General features: G+C 33.0%; 1 protein-coding gene across 1 annotated transcript in view; it reads left to right on the forward strand.

The window, feature by feature from the left end:
* LOC145252797 (osmotic avoidance abnormal protein 3-like) overlaps positions 1-23699 on the forward strand; it is a 2582558-nt gene that overhangs the window by 2454731 nt on the left and 104128 nt on the right. The gene's annotated exons all lie outside the window — the stretch shown is intronic.

Genomic DNA, 23699 nt, shown 5'->3' on the forward strand with positions numbered 1-23699 from the left:
ACTTTTTCGCTTTTTGGGTGATGGTGGTGGGGGTACTTCCCTATGTTTCTCTTTCTTTCCATAAACATAAACACAAACTAAACGCTATACGTTATCTTGAATTGCATTACCGAACACATTACTTCGAATACTCGACTTACATTAACTTTAGACTCGCGTTGGTAGGGTTTTCTAAAAATCAGAACTGCGATTTATGCGATGGCATGTTTAACGTCGTTACATTTTCATTTTCTTTTGTTGTGCTGATGGTGGTGGGGGGACTAATTTCCTATGTTTGCAGTCTAAACGATATTTCACTTTTGTAAAGCTATTTCTTACCAAACTTCCTTCATAATCTTTCCTTTCGGTCTTTCCTTCTTTCTTTCTTTTCTTTCCTTTTTCTGCTCTTTCCATTGTTAAAACGAAACGAAACAACCTGATATTCCAGGTTTTACTTACACTCTATCACTCTACGACTCTTACTTGTGTATCCAACTCTATTTGTGCCACGTTCCTTTACTTTTTCACCGTACCACTTACCAGACGACATTCAGGTAAATAGAGTTTTATATGCGGCGATATTCACGTACATGGACTTCCCTTTTTGTTCTTTTTCTTGGGGGCCGGTTTACGTTACTACACGTTAGCCATGGATCGGGCGATCGCTGTCAGACGATAATACTTCTTTTTTATATTTTTTACTTTTATTAAAAAATAAAGAAAAGCGCTTGAAAATACTTAAAAACATAAAATAAACTGATTCATGTAAGTAACAAAAGTAGCATTTATTGCCTTTGGTAATAATTATTTATTGCTTATTTGTTTTGTTTTTCACCTTTTTTTCGACTAACCATTCTTAAATCTCACTATAAAATCGATTTTTCCAAGTACATTTTAGGTGGGGGGCATTCCAACCTCTTTAACACCGTAAGTATAGAAAAAGGTGTTATAAATAAAAAAACTATACAAAATACTATTAAAAACCCGCCGAATATATGTCAACCTATGTCACAGTAATATGTATTGAGCGAGTTTTTAACAGTATTTTATTCGGTTTTTTATTTATAACACCTTTTCCCAAACTTACCGTGTTAAAGAGAGAATCAGACTCCATCTTCAATGTTCCAATACATCGGTAAACACTATATAGTTTTCGAGCTGAATAAACATGTTACATTAAATAAAAACACGAAAAATATATCCAGTTTAGTAGAAGAGTAACTTATCTTGCTTTTGATAACATTTATTTGTTATATATTTGTTTTTTGACAACTTTTTCGAATCTATGTGTACAGTAATACAAACCCATAGTGAGAAAACACGGAACATTATGGAGTTTTTTTTGGGGGGGGGGGAGAATTAGCGATTTTGGAAAATTTCAGACGATTAGTTAAAAATCTAGCGATTTTCTGGACATTTCTTTCTCCTGATCTCGCGGTTTTTTTTAAAAATCTCAGTTGACAACATTGCGTCACTAAAAAAACACCACAGGCTTAATGTAAACAGAATGTGTTTACAATATCGGTAAATTTTCAATGGGTTTAATTACATGATTATTGATAATGTAACCATGTGATTGAACTTTAATTTAAATTAACCACACGTGGTCGCAAAATGAATGCCGACACTTAAAGTGTATACACATTTTGACTCCTCCCTTTACTTAAAAATTCACAAAAAATCAGGAAATTAACCAATTTTAATGAAAATTGCAGTATTTTTCAAATAATGATCGCAGAATATAATGAACTAATTATTTTTACTTAACTCTTAGTGAAAATGTTTTATTTTGTTTAAACAAAAAATACCTTTACTAAAGTTATGGTTTTCAGTAGTAAATAAAAAACGCAAGAATTTATTTGTGCTTTTTTTTAAAGCATCGTAATTTGTAGCAATAAAAAATAATTTTTACAGTAACATTACGAAAAAAAGCCCCTAAATTCCGTATTAATGAATTCAATATAACTCGAAGAAAAATGAATTTCTCACATACTATTAAAAAAATTAAAGATTCAATTAGATTCCTATTTCAGTCACCTAAATTATTTAGGGTGAAATGAGTTTAGGAATTTATAGCCAAACCTAAATATTTTTTTTTGGTAAATATCCAGATACGCTACTACAGAACACCAGCCACTCTAATTTGTTTGGGGGGTGGGTGTGATGTTGGGGCGCGCGCGCGCCAACATCACATCCCCCCCCCCCGCTCGTGCCCCAATGTACAAAGTAAAATCTTCGGAAAATGTTAAATGGTGTTCTAATTGGTAAATGTCGGTGCGTTACTTACGGAAAATTTGAAAATTCGATGTTCCAGGGTGGGGGGAAAACAGATAAATTACCCCCCCTACTCCACCTTTGTGTTGCTTTCCTTTTCTTATTTTATTTCTTTTTCAGCTAATTTTAAATTTTCCACCCAAAAAGCGCTATAATGTATTTTTGAAAATTAGAAAATTCTATGTCCTGGAAGAAAAAAAATCCCCTCCCCCCAACGTAGTTTGCTTGGTGAAGCCGTCGTTTATGCTACAGCGTGCATGCGCGTAGCATAAACGGAAGCTGCAAAATGGTGGAAAGAAGTTCGTGGGTTCAGGGGTAAATACCATGCAAACGGTAAATTTGCCCCAAGTTTGACTATCAGATTCGTTGTCAGCGACCTCAATTACCTGTAAAAAAACAAATTAGAGTGGTCGGTGTTCTATAGTAGCGTATCTGGATATTTACCTTTTTTTTTTTTTCTTGCTTAAAAAATAGCATTAATACAGTAAATTAGGTAAACTGACTTTTTCGTTTAAAAATGGAATTATTTCCCTTTCGTTATAAACTTTTTTTTAAAAATTTTTTTGTTTAATAAATAATTTGTGGGGTTTGTATTACTCTACACATAGATTCGAAAAAGTTGTCCAAAAAGAAATATATAACAAATAAATGTTATCAAAGGCAAGATAAGTTACTTTTCTACTAAACTGGATATATTTTTCGTGTTTTTATTCAATGTAACATGTTTATTCAGCTCGAAAACCATACAGTGTTTACCGTAAAACAGTGCATACTCAGCAAGTTTTATCGTAATTTATAAGCATATTGAAACACTAAATCAACATTTTATTTATTTTTTTGCATAATTAATGATGGAAGTATTTTTCTGTTTATTTTTTAACATCTGTTAAAAAAAAATAATTTGTACATTCTCTTGAAAAAAAGAATCAAACTTTTCTCTACTTTCACATGTGTTCCATTTTAACAAACTGAGCCACAGCAACGCGTGGCCGGGTACAGCTAGTATATAATAAATTCCACAGCCAAATAACGTTGCAGCCACAAGAGTCAACGAACCGGAAGTCCAAGCCTCGAGTTTCGCCCTCATTTGGGCTCATCAGTTAGACACATCCGAACTTTGCTCAGTTAGTAGAGGGCTTGCCTCGCATGCAAAAGGCTCGGGTTTTGAATCCTGAGTTCGCATGTGTCTAACTGATGAGCCAAAATGCGGGCGAAACTCGAGTCTTGGACTTCCGGTTCGTTGACTGTAATAGCTCCTGTGGGCTGCAATGTTTTTTGGCTTGTGAATTTATATATATATATATATATATATATATATATATATATATATACATTTTCAGGTGCTAAAACGTTTTCATGCTAAATTCTATACAATCATGCAGATTGTAGAAACTATGCATAGATAGAATTCAGCGTAATAAAACATGATTCCTTTCTCTTGGTCATTTGTTCGAATCCTGAACTAAAGTTTTTTTTTATCTTTCCGGATTTTCTGCTTTCCTTTAAAAGTAATCGGCCGTTTATTTCATGCAAACATGACATGAAATTTGGTATATAGGGTATTCAGACATGTGCAAAATTTTTAATCGGTTTTCCTTCGGCAAAAATGGCTGCTAAAGAGTCAAAAATAAAAAAATTGATACTTTAGGGTCATAGGATTTTTATCTGTTAACTGTTTCACGACTGCATACGTGCGGTCGTGAAACGTGACATATTCCTTATGTTAAGAATAAGTAGGTATGAAAATATTTTTTAAAGATTGTGTCAAGCTGGTCAAATGGTTATCGTACTTGACTCACTGTTTTTAGGCCTGGGTTTGAATCTCAGCTTACAAGAAGTGAACTATTTAGAGAAAAGGAAAACATAATACCTGCATGTACATGTCTCAGTTTCTTTCAGTTTTCTATTTTTTTTTTTACTCCATTTTTTTAAACGTTTAATACCTACGCTATTTCTGTTAATAATAAATAAGAATTCTGTATTAATTACAATATAATAGTTATGCATATTTTACGACACGGCAACGCCGGGCGACCCGCTAGTATAATATAGATATATACGTATGTGTGTATGAACTGCGCCGCTTTTGGAGTGGAACTCGTGTTTATGTCGGTAATACACTTCAAATAAACAATAAATCTATATCTATGGTCTGATAAAAAAGAAAGGAAAACTAAGACGTATACCGAATTCTAACCTGTGTCTCAGAAAGAGAGAGTAACGTGTAAGGGGGGGGGTGAGCAATGAGATGTTTGTTCACATTACATTTAAATGTCTGCATGTTAGTATAGAATCAGGAAATCAGGAGACAGTGTGGAAATTCTAAAGTCTAACAGTTTGTAGGGAAAAACTATTAGAGTAAAAGCTTTCTGGCAACTAGGGGCCTCTACAGTAAAGGGGGTGGAATGTTGCTGCTTGTCAGGTTAATAGGGGTATTTAACTCGAGGAGGAACCAGTGCTATGAATTCATCAGAACATATTCCATTAAGCTACTTGTAAAATAGGTACAGGGATGCAGCATTGCAGCGATGGGACAGGGATTAGAGTTTGGTTTATAGTGCGGAATCCATTAAGTTGGAGACTTTTTTGGGGCTCTATGATGGAGAGACTAGTTGTAGATGCACCAGCCCAGATGTGGCAACAATAATCAATGCATGGACGAATGGCGGATTTGTAGAGATTGAGAATACTGTTAGATGAAAGTATTTTTTCCCCATGGTATAAGTAGACCTTCTTTACAGCAGCCTTGGCAACGTTTTCAATGTATTTGTTCCGATTCATGTTGCCGAGAAGTTTGAACGAAATAAAATGAAATACGACCACATCTTGTGCTACTTGTTAATCGAGAGAGAGAGAGAGAGAGAGAGAGAGAGAGAGAGAGAGAGAGAGAGAGAGAAAGCGTGTTGGAATTTTTTGTACCAATAATCATGCATTCCCCTCTTTATCATATTTTTATCCTGGTTCTTATATTTGATTTTCTGTATTTCGTATCTTTTATGATTCTTAGTTTTGAATATTTTGGGTTCGTACTAAACTCCCTTCATTTTGAATAAAAGGGCAATACTAGCTCCTTGATGATTACGCCATGAGTCCCAGCGCGAAAATCGGCCTCTTTTGAATTCTGGTGGGGAGTGGACGTGGGTTCATTGCCTGGCGCAAATATGGAATTTCCCGAGCCCTTTTTCAAAAAAGTATAACCCGGCAACAGAATACTGGAACGCGACGAGGTGAACTTCTAAAAACTTTATTTACGTGACTACGGTTTGTACGTATTTGGAAGGATAGTAATTTTTAAGAATTTTAAATTGAGGAAAAAAAGGCAGATGTGCTGACTGCCATCTCTTTGTGAGTACGTTGTTTAAATTTATTGCATTTGAGAGAGTAATTAGGAACTACTCCTATTTGAATTATAATATTGTATTCGTTCGGTGATACATTTTCAATATAAGAACCAGCATTTTTTTTTTTTTTTGTATTATATTTTGGTAGGTTGGCGTTCTTTGTTTTTTGTATTTAATGCCTGCAAAGGGGAAAATTTGCAAACTTTTGTAAATAAAGTCTCTTTGTTTTGAAACAAGACCTTTATATTTTATTCTTTACCCCCCCCTTTTTATTTCATTCTGCAGGCTAGTAGTTTCGCGTCGAATTTATATGAAAGAGGATAAATTTCCGACGAGAGAGAGAGAGAGAGGGTGTAGATGTGACGAGTACGAAAAGATTAATTTTAGATTTTGATTAAAAAATGTTTTTTTAAATATAACTGAATTTTGAAACGCACTTCTTCTGATTTACTCAATGTAACCCGAGCTCAATGACTGACTCATCGGTTAACGTTATATTTTCTAATATAAGTTTCTATTTGAATTGAATATAGATGTTATCAAAAGCTGTTAGTCGAACGATTTAATGATCTCATAGTCTATATTCGTATCCATTAGCCCGCTTATACTCTTTATCTATTGTAATGCAACTCTTTCTTCTGTCACGGATTTGATGGCCGCTAAAAAAAAAAAAGGGAGAAGATGGAATTGTTTGTCGTTTTATTGCCCATTTGGTTATTGCTTCGGAATCAAAGACGACCACAATGGCATCAACATGCGAAGCGAGCAATCAATATTTCCGTACAAAAAGAGACGATATAACGCAACGTTTCATTATATAATCAAGTATGAGGACTTAAGGGATTTACAACCTTTTTCATAAACATGAGAGAAATTGAGGAAACATAAAATCTGCTTTTACTTTGCATTATTGCCAATTTTAGAAGAGAATATATATATATATATATATATATATATATATATATATATATATATATATATATATATGTGTGTGTGTATATATGTGTGTGAATGTGTATATATATGTGTGAATATATATATATATATGTATGTGTGAATGTATATATATGTGTGTGTGTGAATGTATATATATGTGTGTGTATGCGTGAGTATCTACATATAAGTGTGTGTATATATGTGTGAATGTATATATATGTGTGTGTGTATGTCTGAGTATATACATATAAGTGTGTGCGTATATATGTGTGTATATATGTGTGTATATATATATAAATGTGTGTATATATATATGTATATATATACATGTGTGTTGGCGTGTATATATATGTATTTATATACGTATATATGTATTTGTTTATATATATGTACTTGTTTGCGTATATATGTGTGCATGTATTTGTACATATATATACTTGTATGTATGTATGTATATGTTTTTGTATGCATATATGTATTTGTATGTGTATATATATATATACATACATCTGTGTGTATATAGATGCATTTGTACGCTTATATATGTGTGTGTGCATGTATTTGTATGTGTATATATATGCATATATATATATATGTATTTGTGTGCATATCTATATGTGTGTGTATGTATGTGCTTATATGCGTATCTATGTGTATATATATATGTATTTGTATGCGTACATGTGTGTATATGTATGTATATTTGTATGAATACATATGTGTGCATGTATTTGTATATATATACATCTATGTGTATATAAATATGTGTGTATGCATTTTATGTGTATATATATGTATTTCTATGCATATGTATATGTATATGTGTTTATATGCGTACCTATATGTGTATATATATATATATATATATATATATATAAAATATATGTGTGTATTTGAATGCGTATCTATATGTGCGTACATGCATTTATTCTCTCTATATATATATGTGTGTGTGTGTGTGTGTGTGTGTGTGTGTGTGTTCGTGAATATAAGCCCTTGAGAAATGAAAAACAAAAACAAATACATTATAATACAAACATGCTTATAAGACTCTACGGCTCTTGTTGAACATTTAAGAAGCAAGTTTTTTAATATTTAAAAAAATATATTAAAAAAAAATTTCTTTGCAAATTGAATCATATATATATATATATATATATATATATATATATATATATATATATATATATATATATATATATATATACTTGTGATTTAAGGCTCATTTCTGCTTTATCGTTCCCATTACCATAATTTTTCTTTTTTGGAATGCATTAACTACAAGAACAAATATCCATAAGATGCGTCTATTCAGTCAGCGCGTTTAATAAAGTAAGTGCGATTTCATACGAAAGTGTGACAGACCCAAGAAAATTCAATTTCAAACTTTAGCGTGACAGACCAACAAAGATCCAATTTCAAACTTAAACGTGACAGATCAATAAAAATACAATCCCAGAGTTTTGTGTGACAGACCAACGGAAATGAAATTTCAGACATAATTGAGAAAGGCAAACCTACTATTCACTATTTTAAATATAGTCATGATTGACTGAAACGCTATTTTCAACTCGAATATGACAGACCAACTGGTGGACGGAAGATGTCGCATGCATTTAAAACGAAATGCATCCATTTAGGCCACGTGTTTAGTGTTGGAAATTGTATTCATACCTTAATTTTGACAAATCAAGGAAAATCCTGTTTTTAACCGGAACGTAACAGAGTGACTGACGGACAAAGCCTCTTATAAAGGTCTTTGGATGTTAAACAATAAGATCCGTTCACTCAATGTAGGCATCCAGCATTGGAAATGTTATTTGGATATATTGTGTGTGACGAACAAAATTTCGAAATTAAACATGACAAACTGACGGAATTGGCTGTTTCTAACTTGAACGTGACAGATCGACAGATGAAGCCTCTCGTAGAGATGCTTTAGAGCAGCTCAAACGTGACAACTGACGGACAGAGTCTACTATAGAAATGCGAGTGCGACACCCCTACCCACAGTAAAATAAAATAAACACCTATCACTATAAAATATAAGTTCGCTTTTCGAACATATCCTTCCCGGAATAAAATAGCTAATTAATCCCCTTTGTGAAAATTACGCGAAGACTAATTTTTTTTTTTCTTTTTAAATTATGTATTGTTTATCTGTATGTGTTTAAAATTTAAATTATTCTAACACTTGTGTTAGATTTTAGATAAAAGAGAAGCTTACAAGTACATTTTTCTAAAGTATTGATTATATATATATATATATATTTATATATATATATATATATATATATATATGTAGCGATGGCTCCGTTCAGTCTCGAGAAACAATGGACATCCCTGTAAGGGTAACTGCGCATGTATTTGTGAGGCAAGGGTTGCGCAATCTCCGACCACACTTATCCTGAATCGGCACTGCTTGAATCCAGTAGCAAGGAGAGGCCCAAGACTAACTGGAAACAATGCCGAGATAAGCGGAGAGAGCACATACAGCACCTGGAATTCCCAAATGGTCACCTACTTTAATACTGTCTAGGCTCAACGTTGCTTAACTTTGGTGATCTGGGGTCAACTGGTGTGTCAACGTGCTATATATATATATATATATATATATATATATATATATATATATATATATATATATCTCAGTGATGGAACAATTTCAATATTTTTCTCGATTGTGCTAGAATTACCGATTCTGATTCTTTATAAATCTCTAAATATTTGATTATAAAATTATTTTTTTCCCGATTACCGTAAAAATACCGATTAAATGTGCATATATGCTTTCAAACATAACAATACACTTTTGGAGCGATGATCTGCAGATTTTAGTTTTACTGGTATTTTAAAATCAATAAATATTTATTATTTTATCATTATTACCAACAAGGGAGGATTTTGCTTTTAAACAAAATCTATATATCTATAAAGGTGAACGTGTGTGTGTGTCTGTGTACATTTCAAAAATTTGCGCTACCAATATATAAATGTATGTATGTATGTTTGCATATCTGCCTAAAACTTTCTACAGAGGCGACGAATTTTCACAAAATCAATATCATTTTGAAGCTCGACCCTTCAGACGACAAATACCGAAAAATTGGTTAAAAACATTAATTTCTTCACCCTCAACTGGACACTTTTCTACAGGGATGGGTCGCTTTTTTTCACCGATATTTTCGAAAGTCATCCCCTCTTTTCGAGTGTCTAGCCTTAATTTAAACCTATGTCACTTCCGGTTTTGGCTGTGCTAGTAACAGCAAAGACGTCAGGTTTTATTCCCGTTCTTGTCCTCCTTCGCGGTACGGGTTCGAGCCTATCTTCCTACTACCACATTTTTGTTGTTGTTTTTTTGCTCAACACACACCTCCAAAAACCCTGGTAACGCCGGGCACCCATGCTACTAAAATAAAAAAGACAAAACAATCGCTTTGACATCGGAAAATAGACATTTTTCCCTTGTTTCTGCTTTCATAATCATTATGAATCTTGATAAACTTTCACTGTTTAATACCTTTTTGATGCAAATATGATTCAATTCATATTTGTAGTGTCCTTTAATACATTAACCTGCAAAATTTATTGTATATTTTGCAACCTCTTTCCTCATGAGAAGAATTGCATTTTTCGAAACTCCGTGGAATAAGGTCTTTCTTTTTTATTTGTACTCCTTGTCGGATAATTAAACAATTTTGTACACCTTGCTTACGTTTTTTTAATGTTTTTTTTGTTGAAAATTTGAATAAGTATTCCATGATAAGATTCTTCTATTATATATATATATATATATATATATATATATATATATATATATATATATATATATATATATATATATATTATTTTTAAAATATAATTATCCACTGACACGTGTTTCGTCGTCTACGACTCATCAGAGTGGCTGAATCTAGCGAGACTCTAAATCGGGACCTCATGATAAGAAGCCTAAACCTCTACACACACGCACACACACACACACACACACACACACACACACACACACACACACACATATACTAGCAGGCCGCCCGGCATTGCCCGGTCGTAAAATACACTTATATATGATATTTTGAATTAATGCAGATTTCGTATTTATTATATAAGCCTGGATGCCCGGCGTTGCCCGGGTATTTGTAGGTGTATGTTGAGCAAAAAAAAAAAAAAAAAAAAGTGGTAGTAGGCAGGCAGGCTCGGATCCGTACCGCGAAGGAGGGAAAAACATTAAAAAAAAAAAGAGGATAGTGAATTCAAGGAGTTGATAATTACCTTAAGAATCACAGGAGTCGCCACGCATGCACAGAAATGAACGTTGCTTTTAAATCTGGCCTGGGGCCAGGCAAGGTTCCCGCTTTCTGTTGTGGTATTTATTTGCTTCCCCATGAAAGCAAATTAGACACAAGGTGTGCAGAAATGAATGTGGGGGAGAATCAGCTCCCACCAAAACGGGTCATTTTGGCAGTATCCAAATAAATAATAATTGTCTCAGTATGTAGTAACTACATTGACCAAGGACCAATTGTTTAAGTGAAACGTTAGAACAGCTGGCCTGGGGCCAGTCAAGCTTCTCACTTTCTGTTGTTTGCATTCGAATATTATTTTATTATATAATAATTATATTATTAAATATTATGTTATTATACGAAAAAGACAAGCAAACACTCGAGAAAACGGCAAAGTGGAAATTTTGTTTAATTCGATCAAGAAAAAATAGATAGAGACAATGTCTGTTTGCGAATCTGAGTTATTACGACCTGGGAAGTATTGAAAAACTTCTCACGAAATCTGACCAATGAGAGAAGCTCGATGCAAATAGCCTTTAGCAGACATACACAAACGCTCGTGTCCATTTTGCCTTTTATATATAGAGAGATTATATTGGACCCAATATATAGTAATAATTTTTAAAGTTGAAAAAAAAATGACTCGTGCGCCACCACCGGAGAATCAAAACCAAAACGTTTAGCTTACGATTTACTTTTTTCTTTGACATTAATACCTGAACTATGAAGACATGTTTGCTACAAGGCTAAAAATTAGAACATATCCCAATAGTTATTACGTTATGCATGCATAGTAGTAATGCCGTCATTCGACCTTCACCTGGCAACTTCCATTTTTTTAATTTTCACAATTTTCCCCGATAAACCCAAATATAAAGTTTCACATGGGTTCGAATACACTATATATTAAGTTTCATGTCTGTAGACCAAAAAGGAGTTTGGTATGCAAATTCTTTTTAAACAAATATATATACGCATACATAAATATATATAGAAAGAGGTTTGTGTTTATTATAACCTTTTTACGCAAATATTATGCAAGTATAAATCATGTAGAATATCTGCATGAATATAATTACACGTAATAGTTAACTAAAGATGATCATCCCATAGGAAAACCGAAAAAACTAATAGAGAATTAATTAAAATGAATGTTTAAAAGAATATGCAGATTAGCTAGATCCTTTGCAGATGAATTCAATTCCATGACCCATACATAAAGTTGTATTTTCTTTTTAAATAAATAAAAAAAGGTCTTTAATATGAATATCAATACACAAAAAAAACAATATTCTAGGAGTATATATATATATATATATATATATATATATATATGTATATATATATATATTAGAATGTTTTGCATCAGTTCTATGCCACTTTACAAAGATATAAATATATCTGATATCCTTGTTCATATCTGAGTTAATGACAGTAAGAACGGTTTGCAAAGTTAACCGTAGTAGGAACGGTTTACGAACGACAAAGTCCAGTGGATGACAGTTGCTACTTTGACAGAATTAAACACAAATTAACTTAGCATTTTCTTATCTCATGTTGAAATAAAGTAGTTAAAAAAAACATGGTGGGCAAATAGCCAGACGACAAAAAAATATAGTAAAAAATTACAAAAATTAAATAAATTCTTTGATTTTAAAGATTAAATTTTCTATCAAACTTGTGAATGACTTTTTTTATGCTTCTTTAGTCAGGTGAAAAATCTTGCAAGTTCATTTTTCAAGGCCGGTAATTATTGGTCAATTTCCATGATTTTCGTTTCAATGTTATTTTAATTGCTTTCATTTTTTTTAATGCGTCTATGCATATCGCTGAGAGGTTGTGTCCGTTGGTCAATTAATCGGTTGCTCGGTTTGAAATGGTATTTTTATGTACAGATGTAATGGCAGCATTTCATATCGGATACATCCATGCATATCTATAAAAGGTTGTGTCTAAATCTTGCTCTGCTACATTAAATTTAAGTAGTATTTTCGTCATCTGCCATGCTTAGGTTTGAAATAGTATTTTCATTGTGTATTAAATTTTTTGCAGACTGTTATGGCCATCTTTATAATTGTTGTTGAAGATATTTGTTTATATTATGGTTAGCTTTTAAAAAAAAAAATTTTTAATTACATTTTCACCCCAAACAAGGCACATTGCCACTTTGTTGTAGGGGGCTACTATCGGGGACATAAGCATCAGGGGTACTGTGTAGGGAGTTGGACAGCAAGATGTCGGTTCACGTTGCAGTTGAACTTCTGCATGTGAGTGCAGTCGGGGAAGCAGGGACCCGGAAGGAAATTCCAAAGTCTAGCTGTTCTGTGGAAGAAACTACTGGAGTAGAAGGGTCTCTTGCATCTAGGGATCTCTACTGTGAAGGAGTGGGATTTAGCTGCTTGTTGGGAGTATTTACGTCGTGGGGGCACAAGTGCTTACAGTTCGTCAGAACATTCTCCGTTAAAGTACTTGTAGAACAGGCAGAGGGATGCAACATTTCGTCGATGGGACAGAGGCTGAAGTTTAGCTGACAGTTCAGGACCTATCAGATTGGCGACTCTCTTTTGAACCTTATCTAGGAGTGAAAGATTAGTAGCAGATGCACCAGCCTAAATATGACAACAATACTCCATACATGGGCGAATGGTGGCCTTATAGAGGTATAGGATACTTTGAGGCGTTAGTAGCTTTCTAGCACGGTAGAGAGAATCCACCTTCTGCGCAGCGGCCCTGGCAATGTTCTCAATGTAATTGTTCCAACTCATATTTCCTGTGAACGTTAGGCCAAGGAGTTTAAAAGATGTACTTTCAGATAAAGAGTCATTGGCCATTGCTATTGGCGGTAGGGAAGGGCTCTTGTAATTATTGAAGGAAACAAGTTTAGTCTTGGCAGCATTGAAGGTGACCATCCATTTTTGTCCCCATTCCACTACGGATCGGAGGTCATCCTCTAATGTTTCTGCCATTTCTTTAGATATGTGTTCATTTGTTTTCCTGTCGGGTCTGTTATAGAGCGTGGTGTCGTCAGCATACATACCCATCTCATAAACAATTTTGTCAGGGAGGTCATTTATGAATATTAAGAATAGCAGAGGTCCAAGGATAGACCCCTGAGGTACTCCCGCATTTATATCGTATTGTTTAGATGTACGACCGTCAAGGACAACCTGGATTGTTCTCTTATCCAAGAAGGATCTAATTATGTATTCTTCCAGTGAATTAAAGCTTGAATTCCATCTGTCAAATTAACATTCCTGACAACAATTAAATGTAAATATTTCAACTTAACATAACTTTTTACACCCTTAAAATAATTCTAACTAACAATATAATTTTACCAATAATAATAATAATCGACCATTTGAATAGTTTCCCGTGTTTTTCGGTAGACTAACATCATGATACCTGGATTTTTATTGATTTAGCTGAGAGACTCTCTCAATCAGGATCCTTAGGATTTTAAGACGTTGTAATTGAACACACACACACACACACACACACCACCACCACCACCACCATCATCATAATAATAATAATAATAATAATAATAATAATAGAATTCAACAATTCAAGACAAAATTGGAATCCTAAGTATTACCTTAAAAGACAACCAGTGGTGAAACCCCATTTGAGGGCTATGGGAAATGTGGAGTAGTTTCCATTGCTTTTTTTCCCCCTTTCCATTTATAAAACTCAATCATGTTCTGCAAAGTCAAAAACAAAAAAATTTCTTCTAGAAAACAATCAAACTAAAAACCATCAATAAATATTCGAAAATATAAAAAAAACTTGAATAAAAAAAATATTTTCACAAAATCACTGGATTCGGCATTAGATAAACCAAAAGGTTGATATGCCGTAAAACAAAACACCCAAACTAAACCCTATAAATAAATATTAGAAGACACAAAGAATTTGAAGAATAAAAACTGTTTTCACAAATTACCGGATTCAGTATTAAATAAGCCTAAAAGGGTTGATATACCGTAAAATAAAAGAATCAAACTAAACGAAAGCAAAATTGGACAGGTGCGAGGCTATTGTGTTATCTCTTGTGCAAATTTCTACCGCTATTTCCTAACACAACAGTATCCTTGTTTTATTTTTTGCCATTTTTTAAAAAATTAAATGGAACATTTTTATGATTTGTTACGCGCAAATTAAATGGCTGCATCTTACGAATATCTGTTCTTGTTTATCTCTGATTCGATTTTAAATTTTAAATAGTTCTGTTCTAATTCAAATTATTCAGCATTCTTTGCATGCACTATGCAAATTTTTCCCCCATAATGCAAAACTGTCGCCTTACCGGCGAAACTTATTAGTATTTCTTATAAACGAAAAAGATAAGATGTTCTTCCGAATGAAATGACCGCACCTAATCTAAATTACATGCGCTTATTTCAATGGTCGGACTTTTTTTTTTTTTTCGTTTTATTTTAGCGAACTAAATCTGATTGCTCTCATTTTTGTTTTCATTTTGTGAAGAGTGCTAATTTCACATTTACTGAAAAGAATTGTCTCCCTTGTTTTATCAGTGTTCAATTATGACACATGGTGGCGTTTGAGTAGGTTAATTTTTGTTTTTTCTTATTTGCTGCATATCACTTGAATATCCATTCTGAGTGAGTAAAGTTAACCTAATAGTATTGGTTAGGGGAAAGAGAACAGTGCCAAGACCACCGTAAGGCAGGCCTGATCAATGAAAATTGTCGTCATGCCTGAGGTACAAACGTATATTATCTTGTTACAGTCGGTCTGAAGGAGGTACTCAATCTTGATTCGCTTGGATGGAATGGGAGTAAAGTTAGAGTTAAGTTACAGTAATCAAAATAAATAAATTTGAAGAGTTCAAATGCAAAATGCAATAAGCCCAATTTATTTAAATTGAGACACTAAACAATAAAAATGGCGACCATATCAAATCTAAATTCAAACAAAACTTTTTTTGATTGGAAGCAAAACAAAAAAAAAACACTCATGCCGATAACACATGATATAGAACATGTAGAAATTCAACAATTCATCTGATAACTTCACCGTATTAAAATGGTATTTATCGCGTTTGGCCAAAGTCAAAGAAGCGCATCGAATCTAAATCAGATGCGCTCATCATTATCCTCATTATTATATTGTATGAATCGGAAGATTCTATTCTTCCCATTGATTTCATTGATATTTTTATAGTCATAATTCTTTCTAGAAAGACAGCAGGTACTTAGGAGAGCGACCACGATAAGGTTGCCAACATCCTAAGTGAAAGTGATTTTGTGGAACGGAATGGATTCGAACTTGGAATATCCAGGTCGTCAGTCCGTGTCTTTAACCACCATCACCTCTCAATTAGATGCGCTTATTCCAATGGTCGGACATTTTTTGTTTTATTTTGGTGAAAAAATCTAATTGCTTTTGTTTTGTGTTTCATTTAATGAAGAGTGATGAATTCACACTTGCTGAAAAGAATTGTCTCCCTTGTTTGATTCTGAGATGGTTGAGCCAGTCGTTTCCAATGTCTCAGCCACATCACGAATTACTCCATTACAGTCTGGACGGTGCATTACATCCTTATATTGTCGTTCAGGGTAAGAAAGCAGTGCAGGGTCAATATGGTCTATTTATCCATATTATAAACTGACAACTTAAAGCAAGTCCAATCATGTTTCGTTTGAAAAGTTCGAATGCAAAATTCGATAGCTCTATTGTCTTCAATTAAGACATTAAGCAAGAACATAACGAATACAGCGAATCTAGATTTTAATTATTTGAAAACTGAAAGCAAAAGAAAAACAATCATTCCAGTATCAAATTCTTTGAAACAAAGAATATGATCAAATGTTTCGATGCAATTTGGGCCTAGTGTTATGTGTGGGAGTAAAAAAGAGTGCTACTAACTTTGTTTATTTGTTACTAACCAAAAATAAAATATCGATCAAGATTGAATATTAAAAATTTTAAAGACAGATCAATACTTGTCTCATATGACTCATAAAACATTCAATTTTTTGGACCTCACTGTTGAACTGTCTTTACTGTATATATAAGGCCATTCCGACACTGTAAGCAATTGTCTACCACTTCCTTGTATTAATAAATATATCTTCATTAAATTTGAAGTTGCAATTTTCTGTCATCTGATTACTCTAGCCTGCGATTTAAGTTGACTATGAGAAGAAACTCCATGAATTATACATAATAACATGAGAGCATATTATTTGGATCCTTTCGACTTCTGTCCTCACCTTGAGTTCTATTTTCACAACAACCGTCATCAGGTGTATCTTGTCGAACTCGGAAATCTGCACGTAATTTTTAACCAAACTATTTATTCAATTCACGGAAATAGTATGCTCTCATTCCATCAGCCATGGTCGGGTAGAAGTCCTAAATAATTCACAATTGTATTTTCAGTGTTTGTCGCACTAAGGATTGAACTTTCAACCTCCAAAAAAGTGTAAAAACTGAATATTTACTTAGTACTTTATCCGCTATGCTACGGATCCTTGTGAACAATTCAAATATGGATTTTTGAAGAGCCTGAAACTTATTCTGTTTCTAGATGTACAATCTTACTTATTATACATCACAATTTATTACTAATTATATGTATATATATATATATATATATATATATTATTTTTATTGTTATTTATTTAAAAGCTATATATTAAAAATTCAGAGACATACCATGGTTTCATTGCAGTGGCACTGCATATTACAGGTTTTTAAAAATAAAAAAAATCATCAGCAAATCAGGAAATAAAAAAAATCGAAGAATGATGTTCAAAACGAATTCACATTTGCAATCAAGCATTTTATTGGTGTATTTGCAATGAATCCCAACGCAATATGTATACATCTTTTCTGTACTATTATCTACACATATGCTAACCCTTCTATAGCCCTATTAAGGGTTGCAAAGAAAACAGAACGCCAAAATACAGTAACAACAGGTAGGTTGTTCGTCATAGTTGACGAACGACCTAGGTTGGTCCAGCTGATATCAGCTAACACCTTACGGCTTAGCCCACCGGTATTTATTGGGATTGGAATAGTCTATTAGTAGGTAAGATAGGGTAGTTCCGTCGCAACATCCTCCCCTTCCAAGCTCATAGCTATGGCCGGTGTATAAGTATTGTTCTTTTTGAGTGGATCATGAACGGCTCGGTGATTTTTCTTTTCCTGTCTGAGCGTCATGGTTCTAGTATTATTTGGGGAGGCTCAATATCCTCTGCTTCTTAAGGGCTTCATTGTTCAGCGTGAAATTTTATCTTTTTCTCTGAAAGAAAAACGTTTAATTGCCATTTTCCCATGAATTAATCGCAAGAATTTAATCAAACAATTGATTACTTGCGTGAGTAGATTCCGCCACAAGCAATTAAGGATCAATAAACCTCACCTAGTACTCCATTTGTAATAATCCATCAGATAAGGAGCGATATTCTCCCAGAGGTTTCCGCTAGGATTGTTAACCTGATGAACTATTTTAAAAAGACGCTAGATTAAACAGCGCGGCCGTTCTTTCATATTGTAGAAAAAAACAGTTTCAGTGCTATTATTTTGCCGGACATTTTATCTTCAGTGTTGTTGACTCTCGGTGAATAATATTCCAATACTGGGAAAAATAGAGTTGCGACTGGTACCTGTAGCTGAAGTTTTCGTATCCGGTGAAAAATCGCCTGTAGTCGCATTTACGATTACGATTAGGTCGGTTGGCGAGGGTGTCATCACTTTAGGACTAGTGATAAGAGTACCCTGGCTTATTTTGTTTTTTTTGTTAGTGGTTAGGTGCTGTTCTCGTTAGTGGAGAGGTACTTTTGTTCGGTCTACAACAGTATCGGTTTGTAAGCTCCTTCTGTTTGGCTTTTCGTGGCCTCGAACAAGAAAAGTTTTCTTTAATTTATTAAGACAGGGGCGTCTGTTGTAATTTTTATTTTCGTTTTGCAAAAATTTTTGATTGGCTAGTTCCATAATTTAAAGTCATGAATCCAAGCCGACCAAAGTAGGTTAGTGGTATTCCTTAATACATAAGCTTTTAATTTTTTTCGTCTTTCCCAATAATGTGATGTTCGCTAAAAATTCACCTTCGTAGTTAATTTGTGTACCGTTAACCGTATTTACTGTTTTGCGTGTTCTCAGCATTGTGAGCTTATTCAATTTTTCCCAGGTATTTAAATTTACTATCGATAGGTCTGACCCCGTATCGAGTTGCATTTTTCTTTATCATGAATTTTTGTAGCCACATATTTTCGCGACCCTTTTCATTTTATTCAATCCCTGCCAAACACACTCGGGTTTGCATTTAATGTTGTTTCTGCAATGAGAACCTTTGTATCCTGCTTTTTACATAGTAAACATTTTCTTGATAACTGAATGGAAATTACCACATCGATTACACAGAGGAGTTTTCTTTCTTCAAAGTCTTTCTGAGCTATATGTGTCTTTTCTCTAACGTGTGTTTTATTTTTTACATGTTTTTCTTAATTGTTTGTCTGCGCGACTCCAGCTTCAATATTCATCGAATTTTTAAAAAAATATTTCTATTTTCTAGCAGTTTTCCGTTAACTTTTGTTGGGTCATGTTTCGTTCATTTCCTAATTTTGTTAGGACACGCCTCCATATTTCCGCGTCTTGACCAGAAATCAGTCTTTGCGCAAATACTAAACATTTAAAATTATCTGCAAGTTTGAATTCATTGCATAGCTGTGTACGTTGCGAAATCATCTTTGTCAATCTTCTGCAAATTCAGACATGACCAACTCTTATGGTATAAAGAGACACTCGAAAAACTGAAAGACACTTGTGGCCATTTTATATGTACGATAAAACATCTATTTTTGGCCTTCTTTTTATTAGGTACAATTTTATGCAAATTTATTACATTCGAAAATTTTGCAGAGAATGTGAGTGATGAACATGGCGAGAGATCTAATCAGGATATTTCAGTGATGGAGAAACATTTTAAAGAAAAATTGAATCCTGGATTGTTGGCAGAGCTTTGCTGGAATATAAAAAGGGAGGGTGACATTCAACACAAGCGATTTAAGAAGAAAAATCTCGGGTTTGTATTACTGTACACATAGATTCTAAAAAGTTGTCCAAAAACAAATATATAACAAATAAATGTTATCAAAGGCAAGATAAGTTACTTTTCTACCTAACTAAAAATTAAAAAATATACAAAACACTGTTAAAACCCCACCGAATATATGTTAGCCTATGTCACGGTAACATTGAGCGAGTTTTTTTGTCTAGTTTTTTATTTTTTACTCATTGTCCCAAACTTATTGTATTCAAGAGAGAGTCGGGCACTATTTTTAATTTTCCAATATATAGGTAAACACTGTATGTTTATCGAGCTGAATAAACATGTTATATTAAATAAAAACATTAAAAAAATTGTCCAGTTAGATAGAAAAGTAACTTATCTTGCCTTTGATAACATTTATTTGTTATATATTCGTTTCTTTTGACAACTTTTTCGAATCTATGTGTATAGTAATACAAACCCCAAATCTTGTTTAAACAGACAATTCTGTCGTCTTCATTCGTAACCCATAATAATAAAATATGATTTGCAGTACATGAAAACGGTTCCTAATCTAGAGAAATAAAGGTCAGATTTATTATCAGGATAATTTTCTTAAACCGAAACAGGTTTTATGCGGCATGTACGTTTTTAAACCTGAAATTTGTTGCACTTTTTTATTGTTATTTTTTTGTTGTTATTAATGTTGTAAATAAATGAAATACATAAAAAAAATAGTCGCAATTTCCTTTTTTGTGTAATGCTTGTTTTTTTTTGTTTTTTTGTTTTTTGTAATTTATTTGAATTCAATTTAATAAAAAGAAAAAAATTGTCGCTTCTTTCTTTCTGGTCCATTGGCGACCATAGGATCCGAAATAATCCGATAAGTCCAAAAATTGTAATGCATTTGTTTTGTTTCAGTTGGTTCGGCATTTCAGCTTTTATTTTTTTTTTTTTTGAAACAATTACTCTTTTGAAAAAACATCTTTTTTATTCTCAACCCAATTGACCTTTGCCTTCTAGTATCTATTTGTTGAAATTTTGCGGAAATATAAGGTTTACATGTATAGAAGATTCTGAGTGAATAATATAGTTGGAAATAAAATTATAGGGGATGATATAACTAGTCAAGTGGTTGGATTAGGCCCCTTTGATCTCCCTTATAATAAAGGTTGAAGTAGAAGAATGTCTCGGAACAAAACAAAAATGGTCTCATTTTTCGTTTTGTTTTGTTTTTTGTTTATTTTTATCTCTCTGTTGCAGTTAGAAAATTTGTGGTTCTGTCGACAAAGTGAGCGAGAAGAGAGAGGAAAAAGGGACGGAGAGGATAGACGAAACAGAGAATGGAAAAGAGTAGGAGAAAAGAAGAGAGAGAGAGATAGAGATATATATATATATATATATATATATATATATATATATATATATATATATATATATATAGAGAGAGAGAGAGAGAGAGAGAGAGAGAGAAGTACATTATGACACCACAGTGCAAACCTGTGTTTCAAGACATTAATTTTATATATTTCCATATTTTTATGAAACCATTTTGGAACTTCAAAATATTTATTAAACAATTTTGGAATTTCCCAATATTCGTATAAAGCATTTTGGAATTTCTAAATATTTATGAAACCATTTTGTAATTACAGAATATTTATTTAATGATTTTAGACTTTCTAAACATTTATTAAATGATTTTTGGAATTTCAAAATATTTATGAACTTATTTTGGAATTTCCAAATATATATTGAATAATTTCTGAATTTCAAAATATTTATGAAACTATTTTGGAATTTCCAAATATATATTAAATGATTTTGGAATTTCCAAATCTTTATGAAACCGTTTTGGAATTTTAAAATGGTTTTCCTTATCATTTTATTAATTCTGAAATTACAAATATTAGTCTTTTTTATTACGTGGTTCGCTTCAATATTTTTCTAAACCAGCGTTATTAGTCTTTGAAGAGTGCAGTTCTTTGCACTGAGGCTTAGGTAGCACGACTAGAAGTTGGAATTTGTTGATTAGGAATGGTTTCCAATATATTTGTAGCTAAAGGTAGAAAAGCGCCAATGCGCTTGAAGTGAAATAAATGACATGAAATGGGAGGTGCTAAGACCATGCAGTAAAGGTCGGAGATCACCTGCAGTGGCCAGATCTGCAGCAGCTATTGGATGCGGCATGTAGCAGAACAAGAATTTAAAAAACCAAAAATCCACAAGGTGGCGCTACAGGAATTCATAATGTTGATTATCACCTACAACCCTTTTCAAAATATTTAATCAAATATTCTCTCCTCCTTTTTAAAATTTAAAAGATAGAAATAAAAACAAAAACAAAAATTAGAATTTGTTTAGAAAAGGAAAAATGCATTGCGATGCTGTGAGACCTTCCCGCCGTTGGTGATAGCATTTTAATTTTTTTTTTAATTTTTTTTTTTGAAAAGCAGGAAACTGAAAATTACGCAGAGAAAAGTGTCATGGACAAGGAAACTTGAGATTTACAAGCTAATCCAAGTTAGGAGAGCGGCTTACTTGGAGCAATGATCAAACTGAACCCTGGAAGATTAAGGGTTCAATGACCAGTACTGAAATATTTATCTGGCAATAGAGCATTTAACTTGTAATATCAAAGGGTTTCTGTTTATACATAGTCTATTATTAGGTGTGCTTTAGTTGGTCTATTTGTACGGTATATCAAAAACATTACATTGTTATCAAATATCAAAAACATTGTTATCAAATACCAAAAACATTCTTATCAAATATCAAAAACATTCTTATCAAATATCAAAAACATTGTTATCAAATATCAAAAACATTCTTATCAAATATCAAAAACATTGTTATTAAATATCAAAAACATTACATTCTTATTAAATATCAAAAACATTCTTATTAAATATCAAAAACATTGTTATCAAATATCAAAAACATTACATTCTTATTAAATATCAAAAGAAGTACATGGTTATTAAATATCGAAAGCATAATATTTTTAGTTATAAGTTGATTTTTTTAGATGAGTATTGGTAATATTGATTATTAGGATTACTGTTCTCATCTTGAGTGTTATTTGCACAACGTTTCGGCCAATATAACCTCAGACTTTCTACGGGTATGTCTTGAGGAAATCGGGAATCTTTCTGTCGAACGCGGGAATCTACACGAATCTGTCCGAAATTCAATGCAGATCTTAGTGTTTGGACAGAAAGATTTCCGCCTTTAATAGAAATATTCTGAGCTCAGTATTTTGCAAGAAAGATTCCCGGGTTTGACAGAAATATTCACGAGTTTAATAGATTTCTGAGTTCGACAGAGAGATTCACAAGTTCGACAGAAATATTCCATGTATTTGACAGAAAGATTTCCGTGTTCGATAGAAAGATTCCCGAATTTGATAGAAAGAATCACGAGTTTGACAGATTTCTGAGTTCGACATAGAAATTCCCAAGTTCGATAGAAAGATTCCATGCATTTGACAGAAAGATCTCCCATTTTGACAGAAATATTTCCGTGTTCGATAGAGAGATTCCCGAGTTTGACAGAATGATTCCAGAGTGTAACAGAATGATTCCAGAGTGTGACAGAAAGATTCCTGTGTTTGACAGAAAGATTCCTGCGTTTGACAGAAAGATTCCTGCGTTTGACAGAAAGATTCCTGCGTTTGACAGAAAGATTCCTGCGTTTGACAGAAAGATTCCCGAATACATCAGAAAGGTTCGCGAGTTCAACAGAAAGATATCTGAGCTCAACTGGAAGATTCTCAAGTTCAGCAAGATAACTTAAAGAAGGTCAGAAGTTACACCGGCTGAAACGTTATGAAAATGACACTCCATATGATAGCCGTAA

The sequence above is a fragment of the Euprymna scolopes genome, chromosome 29 (genome assembly GCF_053919585.1).
Source record: "Euprymna scolopes isolate OS-2025 chromosome 29, ASM5391958v1, whole genome shotgun sequence".
NCBI lineage: Eukaryota > Metazoa > Mollusca > Cephalopoda > Sepiida > Sepiolidae > Euprymna > Euprymna scolopes.